Raw genomic sequence first — 18,616 nt, 5'->3', positions numbered from 1 at the left:
GGCTTGGCCAGGTGGAACACTGCAGCTGGGGCAAAGAAAAACAGCAGAACCTTTGTGACTGGAATAACAACCCTGGAGAGGACAGGAACCTCAAATGTATGTTCCATCCCAAGATACTTGCTGAGTTCCAAAATTTCATGGGCTAGCAGGATATAATTGTAAGCTCAAACACAGAAAAGGAAAGTGAAATATCCCACATTTTCATGATTCTTAATAGACAAATATCTATGAAGAGGACTGGTAACATTTGAAAGCCCTCAACTGGAAAGGGATATTAGCTCTAAAATAATCTGCAATAACTGCTTTGTCCCTGAAAGTGCTTGATAGGTTGGGCTTAGTTGGAAACTGAGAATTGTCACTTGGTCCTGGCAGATCAACCAGCAAAGATTTTGGCACTTGATTGGGCTTGGAGTGATAAAATTTGGGACTTGAGTAGATTCAAACACAACCAATATTCCTCTGAAAACATTTGCCAAATTCTGAAGCTTCACAGGGTGTGAGGCTAAATATCCATACCGAAGACCTCAGAAAAGTAAAGCAGAGATTCTGGTGGTCTCCATGCTGGAGAGAAAGGGATTTGGGGAATTCCTAATGAAACTCTAACTTAAGGTCCTCAGACCATCTCTGCCCTCCACTCTGACTGTCCAGCATAAGAAAGATCAAACTTCTATGATGAAGGTGAAATATACACTGAAGCTTCAATTGCTTTAGATTATGTAGCTTTGGTTTTTCATGCAAAGAGACAGAACATTGTGACTGATAACCAAAACAAATTCAAAAAGGAAGCAAATAGAATAAGTATTTGAACCAGCAGACAAGGACTTTAAATAATCAAAATTGACGTGTTTAAGAAAATATAGGAAACAACACATACATATATGAAAAGACAGAGAATTTCATGAGAAAATTAAAATTACAAAATAACAAAGGAATAGCGATTTTGGAATTGAAAAACACAATATTAGAAATTAAGAACTCAATGGAAGATTGAACAGCAGATTGGAAAATAGTGAATGACAAGATTAATAATTTGAAAGACAGGTACAGAAGTTATTGCAAATGTTGTTTTGAATATTTTGTATTAAATATCAAAAACTGTCCACTAATTTTTTTGCAGCAACATGACATTATTGAATCACATAGCTACACTCTGTTAAAATTTAAGTCCTTTTTGGCTATGTCACCCAAGCCACATCTACATTCCTATATATGCTCAGTTTCTGCCTTAAATGAATAATAATGCCACCCCATTATTACAGTATGCTTTTGACATAGAGTATAATTGCTCTCTTCACAACTTGTAATCTACGTCTTATTTAAGTCTGTAATGAAGAATGCTTAATGAAAGAAAGCCTCTCATATATATATATATATATATAAAGCAATGGTGCTGTGAAAGACTTCCCTCTATGTTTGAACTGATGTATGAGTTTAGATCCACTTATGAATCCATGTTTGTAGTTGTTCTTGATAATCTGCAATAAAGTATACCTGGGTAGGGCATTTCAAAATTTGATGTGCTTTGTCACTAAGTTATCAGATATTTTGAATGTATTGCCTTTTGTATTTTTTCTGGTGCTTTCATTTTTTTTTTTTTTTTTGGTGGGGGGGAGTAAAGGCTATGCTCTTTAACATAAAAAGATTGAAATAATCTAGGAATTAATTTGGGTAATATAAAGACTTTTCAAGAAAAGCAATGAATCTTTCTTCTTCCTTTAATTTTTCTTTAATAATAACATATACACTTTATATAGAGTTTATGCCAGGGACTTAATTAGGAGGTTTGCATTTATTTTCTTTTATTCTGTCATCAATCACAAGACATTGGTGTTGTTATCATTTAATACAAAAGAAATCAAGGATGAGTAAAGGTATATAACTTCTCCAAAGACAAAATATAATAATCAGAAAAAGTGGGGACTGTATTCAATTCATTCTATTTACCCTAAGGGTTGGATTATATGGGATACTATTTGCTCTGTGCATAATTTAGAAGTAGTATCCAATCACTATTATGTGTAGTGACTGATATGCTTTGAGAGGGATCACCTCCTCCACCTCGCAAATTCTGTGGTTCTTAACCACATGGTACAGGCCTACAATAGGTAGACTCAGCAAATCTCTTCTATGCATGGTGGCAAGAAGAATTCTCAGGAGAAGTGGAAACTTTAAAGCTGGGACAAGACTATTTCAGTCATTAAAAGATGGGCCCCACTGTTCAGGATTTTAGAATTGAGAAACAATCATATAAATACAAAGTTTTATACTATTAGCTAGCATACATGAAATACCAGCCCATCAATTAGGGCAACTAGGGTTTACCATTCCACTTCGAACATCGTAGGTGTCACAAGCCATTCCTGTGTCATGCAAGCAGAATGAGAGTATTACTAATTGAATTGTAGCTGAATATAATTAACTATAATTTTCATCTATTCAAATTTAATTCCATTAAAATTACATCATGTTATTAATAAAGTATGAATAAGGTCTTTGAGCCTAAATGACTCATTTAAATCCTATGTCATAGTCTTAAGTAAAGTGATCATGACAAATGTATCATGCAAGTCTCATGATAGGGAACTTTTGAGAATGAAAGATGCACCAATAATAACTATGCCAACATGGCAGGAGAAGCTGAGATGATCCTGAGCACATAGCCACCCATAAACACTTGAGTAATAAGCCAAACATGGACCCTATTGACTCACCACTGGTGTAAATATTGAGCATGATTTCTAGTGATCTGGTTACCAGCATAAAAAATAAAAACATTCTTTACTAGTAATTTCAGTATTTAATGGAACACCTCTACTCTTTAAATATTAATTAGATTAGACATGTCCCTTGTGCCAAAGATTGGAATGAATGAGAAAACTTTGGAAAATATGTGAAATTTAGTCAAGGAAAAAAAAAAAGTATAATTAGAGAGCTTCCTGGTTAAGAAATGGACGTGGACTAGAAATTCCTGAAAGGCTTCTTACCAACTTTCAATTAAAAAATTTAAAAAATTACAAAATAGCATTAATTTTTAATTTGTGTGTGTGTGTGTGTGTGTGTGTGTAGACGAGGAATGAGAGCAGATATGCAGAGGCTTGTACAGAATTTTCATTAGTGTTTATTGCTGAGAACAATACAATATGAACCACAGTTTGGAATGACATATTGTACAGGGGGCATTCTGAATTTGTGGCACAACTCTACAACACTTAGTGCTTTGCATAGTGCAAAGTAAAGTTTGTACACTGTGTCTGAAAACGGTAATTAGGCTTCCAAGGTATGGGATAGAACTGGTAACTTTTATCCAGCAAATTCTCAGAGTGCAATAATTAAAGATTTTAGGTGTAGTTCATAGGTAAATGAAAAATAAATCAGAAAAATTATTAGAACCAAGTGTTTAGTGATGGCAGAATAAGAAAAAAACAGGCACCATATTTTAAGGAAATTCCAGGTCTCGATCAATCTCAATCCAAATAAAGTAAGTAAATTCAGATTCATAAAGAAGCACTGCTAGACACCGGTAAGGGGCACGGACTCACTGACGCACATAAAAGTTTAATGTATTCTGAAATACTTGAAAAAGTTATAAGTTATATTCTTGATGTGCTCAAAAAGATTCAAAAAGAGGAAAAGAAGATTTTATGAAAGTGGAGTAGCTGTTAATAAGAGAATAGAATGAAATTCAAGAACAGAAACAGTGAAGACTAAAGTAGGCTATAAGAAAATTCAAAATTAAACAGAAAAACCAGAAGGCCATTTGAGATAGTTCACTCATATAAAGAAATAAATGGGACTTCAGCCTACTTCCCCTGCCAGGATAGAGGGAAATTCATTTAGGGGAAAGCAGAAATACATTTTTTTCCTTTGGGCCAAGAGCACCTTGAAAAACTGTTAACCAGGGTAAACATCTAGGAGCGGAATTGCTGGGTCGTGTAGTAGCAACGTGGTTGGAACTGAAGACCAGTATACTATACGAAGTATCTCAAGAACATAAAAACACAACATGTAGCTGTGCCCGGACCTCCATAAGAGCTGCACATAATCAGCTATGGGCGCCCAGACCTCGTAAGAGCTGCGCACAATCAGCGATCAGCACCCGGACCTCCACCGTGATCAGCGATCTGTCCCTGCCCAGACCCTGGTAAGAGCTGTGCCTACTGGGTTTCTGCATGCCCTGACCAGGAAATCCAGGAGCTGTGCAACCCCATGTCCTCCCTGCTGCACCCTCCCTGCCTCCACACTGGCCTGCTCGTCTGGTCAGGGACTCTGGTAGCCGTGTGCCCTCTGGAGCCCTCCTGCCTCTGTGCAGAGCCCTTCTCCTGGCCAGAGACTACCAAATCCTTGGGCTCTCTGTGCCAAAGTCACTGGGCACCAGGCACTCTGAGAACCGTGTGCACTCTCCACACCCCCTGCCCTGTTGCTGGATCTGGGTGTGTCACACTCCACAGCTGCCATCACAACCAGAACTCCCTGTCAGGGGCAGCCCAACAGGAGCTACACAGGGTCACTCCCCACAAAGATCCACCAACAATAGAGTGATCCTGCTGGGGTCCAATCTTGGAGAGGCACCTCCCCAACTCTGAGGACAGCTAGAGGCAACAGGGAAAAAACAATCATGAGGGGAAATCAACAGAAAAACTCTGGCAATATGAATAATCAGAGTAGATCAACTCCCCCAAGGATCAACGGGGCAGACACAGCACAAGATCCCATGCACAAACAAATAGCTGAGATGTCAGAAATAGAATTCAGAATCTGGATAGCAAATAAGATTGAATTAGAATTCCAAGCAGTAACCCAAAAGATATCTCAAGAATTCAATGAATTCAAAGACCAAATGACGAAAGATTTTTGACACATTGAGACAAGAAGTTGCAGCCCTCAAAGATCTGAGAAACACAGTCAAATCCCTCAATAACAGAATGGAGCAAGCAGAAGAAAGGATTTCTGACATTGAAGACAAAGCTTTCAAATGCTCCCAAACTCTCAAAGAGGAAGAGAAATGGAGAGCAAAAACAGATCACTCTCTCAGAGAGCTCTGAGGTAATTCGAATCCCAATATTCATCTTATGGGGATCCCCAAAAGTGATGAAGTGGCTTCACAAGGCACAGAGTCTCTTCTCCATGAGATTATGAAGGAGAACTTTCCAGACATGCCAAGAAATTCTGAAATTCAGATAGCAAACAGTTTCAGAACTCCAGCACGACTCAACCCAAATAAGACATCCCCCAGACACATCATAATCAATTTCACTAAAGTTAATATGAAGGAGAAAATTCTGAAAGCAGCCAGATGAAAGAAAACCATCACCTACAAGGGGAAGAATATTAGAATAATTGCAGATCTCTCTGCTGAAAGCTTTCAAGCTAGAAGAGGATAGTCATTGATTTTAATCTCATAAAGCAAAATAGCACTCAACCCAGGATCCTGTATCCAGCTAAACCGAGTTTCATTTATGATGACGAAATTAAATACTTTAACGACATTCACATGTTGAAGAAATTTGCCATAACTAAACCAGCTCTCCAGGATATTCTCAGACCTATTCTCCATAAAGACCAGAGTAATCCTCCACCACAAAAGTAAACCCATCCAGAAAATTTTGATCAAATTCCAACTTCCACAGTCACAAAAGGATTAAAACTGTACAACGGACTCTTGAAGGCTTGTCAATATTCTCAATTAATGTGAATGGTTTAAATTGTCCTCTAAAGAGGCACAGGTTGGCTGACTGGATACAAAAACTCAAGCCAGATATCTGCTGCATACAAGAATCTCATCTTACATTAAAAGACAAATATAGACTCAAGGTGAAGGGATGGTCATCTATATTCCAGGCAAATGGAAAACAGAAAAAAGCAGGTGTTGCAATCCTATTCACATACGCAATAGGCTTTAAACCAACCAAAATAAGGAAGTATAAGGATGGACACTTCATATTTGTTAAAGGCAATACTCAATATGATGAGATTTCAATTATTAATATTGATGCACCCAACCAGAATGCACCTCAAATTGTAAGAGAAACTCTAAAAGACATGAGCAACTTGATTTCCTCCAGTTCCATAGTAGTTGGAGATTTTAGCATCCCTCTAGCAGTGCTGGATAGATCCTCCAAAAAGAAGCTAAGCAAAGAAATTTTAGATTTAAACTTAACCATTCAACATCTGGACTTAACAGACATCTACAGACCATTTCACCCCAATAAAACTGAATACACATTCTTCTCATCAGCCCACGGAACATACTCCAAAATCGACCACATCCTAGGCCAGAAATCCAACCTCAGCGAATTTACCAAAAAAAAAAAAAAAAAAAAGAAATTATTCCTTGCATCTTCTGAGACCATCATGGAATAAAAGTTGAACTCAATAACAACAGGAATCTGCATACCCATACAAAAACATGGAAGCTAAATAACCTTATGCTGAAGGATAGACGGGTTATAGACAAGATTAAGAAGGAAATCACCAAATTTTTGGAACAAAACAACAATAAAGACACAAATTATCAGAACCTCTTGGATATTGCAAAGGCAATCCTAAGAGGGAAATTTATAGCACTGCAAGCCTTCCACAAGAGAACAGAAAGAGAGGAAATTAATAACTTAATGGCACATCTCAAGCAACAGGAGAAGGAAGAACATTCCAACTCCAAACCCAGCAGAAGAAAAGAAATAACTAAAATATGAGCAGAATTAAATGAAATTGAAAACAAAAGAATTATACAACAGGTCAATAAATCCAAAAGTTGGTTTTTTTGAAAAGATCAATAAAAATAGATAAACCTCTGGCCAACCTAACCAGGAAAAAAAGAGTAAAATCTCTAATATCATTAATCAGAAATGAGAAAGACTAAATAACAACAGACCCCTCAGAAATTCAAAAAATCCTTAACAAATATTACAAGAAACTCTACTCTCAGAAACATGAAAATCTGAAAGAAATCGACCAGTACTTGGAAGTACACCACCTAACAAGACTTAGCCAGAACGAAGTATAAATGTTGAACAGGCCTATATCAAGTTTTGAAATAGCATCAACTATACAAAGTCTCTCTAAAAAGAAAAGCCCAGGACCAGATGGTTTACATCAGAATTCTACCAAACCTTTAAAGAAGAACTAGTACCTATATTACTAAACCTGTTCCAAAATATAGAAAAAGAAGCAATACTACCCAACACATTCTATGAAGCTAACATCACCTTGATTCCTAAACCAGGGAAAGACTCAACAAGAAAAGAAAATTATAGACCAATATCACTAATGAATATTGATGCAAAAATATTCAATAAGATCCTAACAAACAGAATCCAACAACACATAGAAAAAATTATACACCGTGACCAAGTGGGATTTATCCCAGGGTCTCAAGGCTGTTTCAACATATGTAAATATATAAATGTAATTCAGCACATAAATAAACTAAAAAATAAAGACCATATGATTCTCTCAAATGATGCAGAAAAAGCTTTTGATAATATCCAGCATCCCTTCATGATCAGAACACTTAAGAAAATTGGTATAGAAGGGACATTTCTTATACTAATAGAGGCCATCTACAGCAAACCCACAGCCAATATCGTATTGAGTGGAGTTAAATTAAAGTCATTTCCACTTAGATCAGGAACCAGGCAAAGTTGCCCTGTGTCTCCATTGCTCTTTAACATTGTAATGGAAGTTTTAGCCATTGCAATTAGGGAAGAAAAGGTGATCCAGAGTATCCACATAGGGTCAGAAGCGATTAAACTTTCACTCTTCGCAGATGATATGATCGTATATCTGGAAAACACTAGGGATTCTACTACAAAACTTTTAGAAGTAATCAAGGAGTACAGTAATGTCTCAGGCTACAAAATCAACACCCATAAATCTGTAGCCTTTATATATACCAACAATAACCAAGCTGAAAAAACAGTCAAGGACTCTATTCCTTTCACAGTAGCGCCAAAGAAGGTGAAATATTTAGGAGTACACCTAACAAAGGACGTGAAAGATCTCTACAAAGAGAACTATGAAACTTTAAGAAAAGAAATAGCTGAAGATGTTAACAAATGGAAAAACATACCATGCTCATGGCTGGGAAGAATCAACATTGTTAAAATGTCCATACTACCCAAAGAAATATATAATTTTAATGCAATTCCTATTAAAGCTCCATTGTCACATTTTAAAGACCTTGAAAAAATAATAACTTTGTTTTATATGGAATAAGAAAAAACCTCGAATAGCCAAAACATTACTCAGCAATAAAAACAAAGCAGGTGGAATCACGCTACCAGACATGAGACTGTACTATAAATCGATAGTGATCAAAACAGCATGGTATTGGCACAAAAACAGAGAAGTAGATGTCTGGAACAGAATAGAGAACCAAGAGATGAATCCAGCCACTTACCATTATTTGATCTTTGACAAGCCAATTAAAAACATTTAGTGGGGAAAAGATTTCCTATTTAACAAATGTGCTGTGTAAAAAGACTGAAACTGGACCCATACCTTTCACCATTAACTAAGATAGACTCTCACTGTATAAAAGATTTAAACTTAAGACATGAAACTATAAAAATACTTGAAGAAAGTGCAGAGAAAACTCTTGAAGGAATCGGCCTGGGTGAATACTTTATGAGGAGGACTCCCCAGGCAACTGAAGCAGCATCAAAAATACATTACTGGGACCTGATCAAACTAAAAAGCTTCTGCACAGTCAAGAACATAGTAAGTAAAGCAAGCAGACAGCCCTCAGAATGGGAGAAAATATTTGCAGGTTATACCTCCGATAAAGATTTAATAACCAGAATTCTCAGAGAACTCAAATGTATTAGCAAGAAAAGAACAAGTGATCCCATCTCAGGGTGGGCAAAGGACTTGAAGAGAAACTTCTCTAATGAAGACAGATACACGATCTATAAACACATGAAAAAAAGCTCATCATCCTTAATCATCAGAGAAATGCCAATCAAAACTACTTCGAAACATCACCTAACCCCAGTAAAAGTAGCCCACATAACAAAATGCCAAAACCAGAAATGTTGGTGTGGATGTGAAGAAAAGGGCACACTTCTGTACTGTTGGTGGGAATGTACACGAATACATTCTTTTTGGAAGGATGTTTGGAGACTACTTAGAGATCTAAAAGTAGACCTGTCATTTGATCCTGTAATTCCTCTACTAGGTACATACCCAGAAGACCAAAAATCACAATACAACAAAGACATCTGTACCAGAATGTTCATTGCAGCCCAATTCATAATTGCTAAGTCATGGAAGAAGCCCAAGTGCCCATTGACCCACAAATGGACTAACAAATTGTGGTACATGTATACCATGGAATATTATGCAGGCTTAAAGAAAGATAGAGACTTTACCTCTTTCATGTTTACATGATGGAACATATTCTTCTTAGCAAAGTATCTCAGGAATGGAAGAATATCCAATGTACTCAGCCCTACCATAAAGCTAAATTATAGCTTTCACATGAAGGCTATAACCCACTATAGCATAAGAATATGGGGAAAGGGCCAAGGGAGGGGAAGGGAGGGGGGAGGTTAGGATGGAGGGAAGGTAATAGGTGGGGCCACTACCTACGGTGCATCTTAGAATGGGTACAGGTGAAACTTACTAAATGCAGAATACAAATGTCTACATACAATAACTAAGAAAATGCCATGAAGGCTATGTTGAATAGTTTAATGAGATTACTTCAGATTGTATATGAAACCAGCACATTGTACCCCTTGATTGCACTAATGTACATAGCTATGATTTAACAATAAAAAAAAAATTAAAAAGAAAAGAAAAAGATGTAAGGAAAGTGCTGGGAACATGTTTATGTAAATTAACGACATCCTTTAAACTTCAAGATTTGAGATCCATAGACTAAAAAGCCCCATTATATTTAAGGCTATTATGCCAAATTACCCAAGGGAATGCATTTTCTTGACCAAAAAAAAAAAAAAAGAAGAAGAAGAAATGCAATCAATATGATGTAGAAAAATTGAGAAATGCTTCCATGATGCAGGAGCAAAATCAAAGGTATGAAAATGATGGCCCATATTATGATGAATATGAAAGAAGATCTAAGATCAAAGAAACATAACTGATGCAGAGGAAGAAGGAGAAAAACAGTGCAGAAATAAGTATTAAATTCAAAAGAAGAGAAAAAAGTTTCAAGCTGAAGAAAGATCCAGGATGACAAAAATCAAAGGCTTAAAACACCAGAATATGCCCCTATAAATTTTTGAATTTAAAGATAAAAACTAATGAATAAAGAGAAAAAGACAAAACAACCTTAGAATTCTTCACTAAGATATTCTGTGCTATGATATAGTGAATTATTGCGCATAATGTATTTTGGTATTGTATGTATAATGGACATAGGTTTGAATGGAGAATTTTATTTATAGGCAAATTTCTGTTATTTACGTATAAGGAATATAAAGACATATTTTGAAATATATAAAAAGTTTCTTGGATAAAGAAAATGATTTGAATAGACTACTGGGGAAACAAATATATTTGCAAGCCTACAAAAGATGATTCCAAGTTAAAAGTAAAAGAATGCAACATTTATTGTATAAAAAGACTAATTTGAATTTAATGAACTATTGGGAACCCATTTACAAAATTGGATGTAAGTTAACAAAAAAAACTTTGAAAAATATACATGAATCAGAAAATGTTTTTGGTATATGTAACGTTTATTTTAGTTACATTAAGGGCATAATATTTTAGGACTTCCATTAGGGATTAAAATAAATTCTATGATATTACATGCCATGAGTGGTGAAAAGCAGGGCAAATAAAATCCAGTTAGATTTTTTGGAGTTTGATGAATTTATTCAATCATGCAGTCATGATTGAGAAAGTTATCAAGTATTTATCAAGCACCTGTGTGTAAAGTGCTGAGCTAAGTACAATCTTTACAGGATAAATGAAACATACCTGGGCCCTGGTAAATACAAAGAAAGATATGCATACAATGGGGTGTGTTTAGGAAGGAGAAGAAATGCGTTTGTTCCTCTGAGGAAGGGAAGAAGACAATTTAATTTGAATAGTCAGGGAAAGCACCTTATGTGGTTATTAAATTTTATCAGAGGAACAAATGTAAAAGGAAAAGAAGTGAATGAGGTACTGACCTTGAGAAACCATTATGGCTCACTAGCCCAAATAAAAATGACAATTTTCAAAGCCATATTAATTCAAACAGTGTGAAACTAGCAGAAAAATAAACATTAATGTTAGTTGAATGAAAAATAATCATTCTGAATCAAATGACAATGTTTAGTAAAGGTAAAAAAGACAACAAGTAATTTCTCAAACAGCATTTGGAAACCTAAAGAAGGAACTGAAAATTTTTTTCAAAGACTGACATTATATTTCATTTTAAAATGTATTTCAAACTAATTATATACTTATGCATACATGCAATTAACAAATACAAGCAATAGAGGCATGCACTTTTTTTTCAAAGTTGTACATTTAGTCAACATTTTATGCAGCACAAGAGAGTCAAGAGAGTATCCATAATATAGAACATTTCCTCCACTTCAAACATTCAGTCCTTCTTTCTACAGGGAACTGACTGCCATAGTTTTTCATGTGTCTTAAAATGTTCTCTGTATATATAAGCATGAACTATGTGTATAATACATATGAAATAATACTTTTCATGTTTACTCAAATGGGAGAATTATATACACAATATTGCAAAGTAACTTCCATCTGGATATGATAATCTAGTTCATTTTCTTATTGGTTTTATGGTAAAACCATATCACATTCCATTTAGTTAGTTTTCTATTTGTGGTTGTGTAGATTGCTTCCAGAATTGTTCTTTTAGAAAAGGTGATGCAGTAAATAAACTCAGATGTGTGTTCTTGACTTATGTGGGGTATTTGCCTTCAATAAATATGATAGATATTGCCAAATTTTCCTGTAAAGGGAAAAATTTCAGCTATTGCCAATTTCACTGGTACTGTCAAACATTTGGATATTTTGCAAATCTGACAGATAAATGTAGTGTCTTCTTTATTTAAATGTACATTAATATATTAATTTGGATTGAGGCAAAGCAGCACATGAATATTTAACTGATTTAAAAAATACAAACCAAGCATTTTCACAAGGGCAAAAACCTAAACTATATAAGTGCCTACAAATTGAGAATTTGTTAAGCAAATTAACATACATCTACAGAATAGGTTTTTGAGCAGTCATTAAAAAAAAGGTTTTGAAAAATACTTGGGAAAGTGTTCACCTTAAATGTCAATGCAATTTCAGATTCCCCTTAGGATGTAAGATACATACTCTGACTATAACAACAAGATAAATATTGTACAAAACTATACTATTGTTTTAAGTCCATCTGAAAACTAAGATTAGGGAAAAAAAAAACCTAAAAATTGAAATGAAAAAAAGTAACAATCTCTGGCTTTTCTGGCTATGAGAGAAGGGACCATTACTGTTTTCATCTTTGACACATCCATGGGAGGAGTATGGGACCACAGATGCAGTAGAACAGAAACAGCTGAGCTTGAAAGTGGGGTCTGGGATGGTATGACATTTTAAAAATACCTATAAAATTCCAGTGATCTTCTTTCCACAGAAGTTCCCTCAGTTGTAATGAGATCTACCGGGGGCAGAACTGAAAAGAAAGCCTCAGAAATCACTCCGGGTACAAGGCATTGACCAGGTACAAATGAATGGGGGACAAAAGAGCAAAGCGAAGGGGGTACAGAAGAAGAGAAATGAAGTGTTTAGAGACACAGCTACCAGGCCTTGCTATAAAAATGTTCTAAACCCACTCACTAACAACATGAACCCTCTGGTGAACTAAAGTAACCATAGAAATTAGCACATAGCTACTCTGTAGACCTACAAATGGACATACTCCTACACCAAGGACCTCAGGAAATAAACATACCCTTTGCTGAGATGACATAATATATATTTCAGTTTGTACAGCCCTTTTATTAAGAAAAAACACAATACCCGGAAGGGACAGGAAAATGTGACCTATTGCTAAAGAAAACACAGTCGATAGAGCTAGAGGCAAAGCCAGCTTAGCTACCGCAATCAGCCATAGAAACTTTAGAATAGTGAATCTAGTAGAAAAAAAAAAAATACATGAAAAACTCTGAAATGTTTGTGGAGAGATAAAATTTAAAAACAAAAGATCCAAAAGGAAAAACTAATGTCAGAGATTATGAATAATTTTAAGGGACTCGTCACCCGAGTGTCTGAAGCATAGGAAACAAGGAATATGAAGACTAATGGGAATTATCCAAATTAACATGCAAAGAAAAGGAATGAAAATACAGAATAGTGACTCTCATATCTAGGAGATGGTATAAAATCATCATCTATATGTGTATGTGTACATATGTCATATATCTAAATATCAACGTGTATTTATGAATATATACATGTGTTTATGTGTGCATGTATATGTATGTGTGACAACTGGACACACAGTTGATCGTCATTCTTTCTGAATTTTGTATTTGTGCACTCACCATCTTGGGAAAATTTATTTGTGATTCTGAAATCAGCACTGGCAGCACTTTTGGGGTCATTTTTGGACATGTTTGGAGGGGCAAAGATTTGAGTTGCCTGATGTGCTTGTTCTCAGCTGAGGTTGGGCAAGGTGATGCTCTGTCTTCATGTTTCAGATCTCAGACTATAAACATGTGGCCTTTTCACAGTCCCTTTAGTGCCATGTACTTTTTTTCATATTTGTCTTTTTTATTGGTGAATTCACTGTTTAAAATGTTCCTCAAATGGGAGTGCTAAAGTACTAGTAGTATTTCTAGGCACAAGAAAACCATGACATATATGTGTGTGTGTGTGTGTGTGTGAGTGTGCGTGTGTGCATGTGCATGTGTGTGCGTGTGTACACGCACGGCTTACAGAGAAAGTATACATATTAGATAAGCCTTGTTCAGGCACGGCTCTTGGCTGTGAGTTCGATTTTAATGAATCTACAATATACCATGTATGAAATAAGGTATTTTTTAAATGGAAACACATAAAACAAGGTCATGTGTTTTTTAATTGGTGAAAATGTTGTGACCGTAGACAAGCAGGAACTTAATTCTATATTTCTTCTTGGAGCAATCATTCAGTATTCAGAAATTCAACATATTTTAGAACATAAGTATTGCAAAGTCTAAAGGATAACTCTAAAATAGGCAGTTTATATCATATATAAAAGTAAAACATTATTACAAAGGCAGTAAGGTGGTAATTAGAAGTATGCTGCTCTAAGATTATGTTTCTAAATACTAGACTGTTTTGGAAGGCCGGCTTGACAGGAGGAAGAAGCATGTGTATACAGACAGCATCACTTAAAAGAATAAAAACGGGTATAAGTTGAAATGCAGTAGACGTTATGGAAATGTAATCATTAATGACAATAAATAGATTTTAATAGAGGAGAGAAAATTGAATGATAACAATAATTCACCAACTAAAGGAGGAGAAATGAAAATCTGATTAGACAAACAGAAATCAAACATCATGGTAGACAAACCCAAATATGTGATTAATTTAATGTAAATTGATTATTCTCATTCGAAGGCATTGTCAAAATTGTTGATCTTTTACAAATGTAAGCAATATACATTCTTATCAAGAAACATACTTTAATCATAAGTATATAGTTTGAAGACAAAATTCCTCCAGAAAAAAAGTGAGGGGGAAAGAAATGGTTCCTGACTCATTTTGTGAAGCCTATATAACCAACATCAGGCAGAAGAATTTTAAAAAAGGAAAACTAATATCACTACTGAACAGGAACTCAAAAATCTTTAATAAATTATAGAAACTTAAATATAGCAATATAATGAAGAGATAATACATTATTATCAAGCGAGATTATTCCAGGATTGCAAAGTTGTTTTAGCACCCCTAAAGCAAATAAAGTCATTCCCTATAATTGTAGATTAATATTTTAAAAAGTCATTTATTATTCTAATATCTGAAGAAATATACTCAATATTCAATACCTATTTGTGAATAAAACTCTCAACAAACTAAGTCTAATAGGAATTTTTTTAAGCTCAATAAAAGGCCTTCACAAAAATTTCTACAGCTAATGTCAAACTTAATAACAAAAATGAATGTTTTATCTTCATTCAGAATGAGATGAGGATGTCTACTCTCATCTTTTCCACTTGACATCATACTGGAATGCTTTGCAAGTATATTAGGGCAAGAAAATAAATATAAAATATAATAGCTAAGAAGCAGCAGCACAAGTGTCATTATTCACAGGTAGCCATGACTATATTATTTGAAAAAGTAAAAAAAAAAACTACTATAACTAGTAAAACCTCAATCAAACAGTACTATACATTCAGTAAAATTTAGCAAGCTCACAAGATAGACAATGTACCAAAATTAATTCTGTTAGTAAATACTAGCTTCAAACAATTAGAAAATAAAATAAAGGAAATTTTACTACTTAAAAGCATCTGAAAGAAAATTTCTGTTTTTCTAGTCTACCATCTAAGAAATTTTGTGGTCATCATTCAATCTTAACAAATAAAAGCAAAAAAGCAAAAAAAACTAACACATTTTCTTAGATCCGTCAAAGAAGTGAGATCATAGGGCAAACCATTGCCTCTCAAATTGGGCAGACTGAAAGGTAAATACAAGGAATCACATCTTAACAGAGCAGAAATTCAAGGACAGTAACCACTACAGGAACCATCGCTAGAAAAGGAAAACCTGAACTATAATTGACAAATTGTTGGAAGCTCAGTATTGACAACCCTGTGAGTTAAAAGCTTCAGGGTGACCCAGTCGACTCCCACACTTTTGTGAGTTGTCCTCCTAGTGTACAACGTGATGCTCTCAATGAATTGACAAGAGCAATAGCCTCCTGATTTTTGTGGCAGGAGGGAAAAAATAAGAATTATTTTTAAGTACACTACAGTATCCTGTACTTCTGAACAAGGTCTGCCATCAGGGAGAAACTATTTAACCAGAGTCTAACCTGCTGGGTTTTTCATAAGAACTTAATTGACTTGGGAGAAGAGAAATACCCAACTCCAGTCCCTTCTGTCTCATCTGAGGAGTTGGGGGTGTGAGGGATGGGGATGGGAAATACATGTGAAGTCCAAAATTCAGATATAGGCTCAATAAAATCCTGAGACCTAATCATAGGACTATAAAGTTCTCTCCCCCCAAACAGCTTGCCGCCACACTAGTAAAGGCCTATTTAAAGCTTAGTTAGCAGCTCCTTTTACCCAGTATATTGTATCTGACTATGAAACGAAAATTATAGCATATTAAAAGGCAAATAACACAGTTTGAAGAGACAAACTCAAAATCAGACTCAGATAAGGCACAGTTGTTGGATATACAAGAACAGAAATTGAAAACAACTATGATTTATCTGCTAAAGTTCCTAATGGATGAAGTAGGAAGCACACACAAGCAGAAGAGCAGGGTCAGCAGACAGATGAAAATTCCAAGAAGAACCCAAAAGGAATGCTAGAGATTAAAAAGCACTGTCGCGAAAACGAGGAATGCCTTCCCTAGGCTTATTAACAGCCTGGACTCAGCTAAGGAAAGTATAGTTGAGGAAATACCAGAAGAAACCTCCCAAATTGAAAAGCAAAGCAGCAGCAACAACAAAAGAAACACCCAAGCCAAGAGGTGTGGGACAACTACACAAGTTATGAAGACCTGTAATGAGAATGCCATAAGGAGATGACAGAAAGAAACACAAGAAATATTTGAAACAATAATGACTGAGAATTTCCTTCAAGGTAACGTTAGATACCAAACCACAGATCTAGATAGTACGCAGAACACCAAACAGAATAAATGCCAGAAAAACTAAGCTTGGTCAAAGATAAAGAAACAATCTTGAAAGAACCTAGAGTTTAAAAAAATCACCCTCTTATCCAGAAACCCTGTGATAGAATTGGATAGCTGTCCCCTCCAAATCTTGTGTTGCAATTTAATCCCTATGTTGGAGGTGGAGCCTCTAGAGAGGTATTTGTGTCAGGGGGACAGAGTCCTCATGAATGGGTTGGTAATGAGTGATTTGTCACTCTGAGAGTTCTTGGAGACTTGATTTTTAAAAAGAGCCTGACGCATTCCTCCCTCAATCTCTTTTTACCTTCCTTATCATGTGACATACCTTCTCCCTTTTGGCTTCTGCCGTGAATGAAAGCACCCCAAAATCCTATCTCCAAATCCCTCCCCATAGCTGGTGCTGGTGCCATATACCTTGTACATCCTGCCAAACCGTGAGCCAAACTAACCTCTTTTCTCTATAAATCACCCAGCCCCAGATATTCTTGTACCCCAATGCAAAATGGAGTAAGATACCTTGGCAGCAAGAAAACAATGGAATGAAGGAATGAAATACTTAAGTGTAGAGAGAGAGAGAAAAAAAAAAAAAAACAAATAAAAAAAGCAACCTAGAATTCTTTACCATTTAAAATTATTCTGAAACGTGAGGAAGAAATATTTTTTCAGATAAATAAACATTGAGGGAAATTGTTGCCAGTAGAATTTCCCCGTAAGAAATGTTAGAAGAATTTCTTTAGAAAGAGGGAAAATGACATAGACCAGAGACTTGGATATATATAAAGAAAAAAACCATGAGAGAAGAAATAAGCAAACCAAAACCTTTCATTTTTCTTATTTCTAACTGTTTTAAATGTAAATGTTCAAAATAATGATAGCAATAATGTATTTGATTATGTATGGTTACGCATGTGTGTATATGTTTACATGTGCTTATGTATAAGTGAAATGAATGGCAACAGTGATACAGAGGACAAAGGAATAAATTAGGATTATTGTGTCATTATAAGTACTTGTATTACTCATTAAGTGGTATAGCACATTTGAAAGTGGACTTGGATTAGTAAGTATATATTGTAATTTTGAGAGCAACGACTAAGAAAAGTTAAAAAAAATAGTACAACTAATATACTAAGAAGGGAGAGAAAATAGAATCACGCAAAAATGCTCAGTTAATGTCATGAAAATATAAAAAGGGTAGAAGGCAATAAATAGAAAGAGTAACAAATGTGGCAGGTATTATTCCAACTCTTATCAATAGTCCCTTTAAATGTCAATGGTCTAAATACACATAGATTTTTTTCAGAGAGGTTCAAAAAATAAGAGCCAATTATATGTTGTCTACAGGTCAGTTATCCCAGAATATATAACAATGCTTAATGTGTATGTGCCTAACAATAGAGCACCACATGCGAAAGTCGAAAACTGATAAAAGTTCAAGGAGAAATAGATGAATCCGCAATTATGGTTGGAAACTTCAAACCCCTATAACAGAAATTGACAGCTCTAGCAGACAGAAAATCTGTAAGAACATAACGAACTCAACAGAACCATCAATTGGTTGGATATAATGGGCGTCCATAGACTGTTTTATTCAAGAGTGGAAGAATGCTACACACTCTTCTCAAGCTCAAATGACACATTCACCAATGTAGGCCATATTCTGGACTAAAAATCACACCTTAGCATATTAGAAAAAATAGACAGATAATTTCTGCTCTCAAACCACAGTGGAATTAAATTAGAAATTAATAACAAAACATTAGAACAGCTCTAAATATCTAGAGAT

Source organism: Nycticebus coucang, chromosome 7, assembly GCF_027406575.1.
Source record: "Nycticebus coucang isolate mNycCou1 chromosome 7, mNycCou1.pri, whole genome shotgun sequence".
Lineage (NCBI taxonomy): Eukaryota > Metazoa > Chordata > Mammalia > Primates > Lorisidae > Nycticebus > Nycticebus coucang.
Note: the sequence above shows the minus strand (reverse complement) of the source record.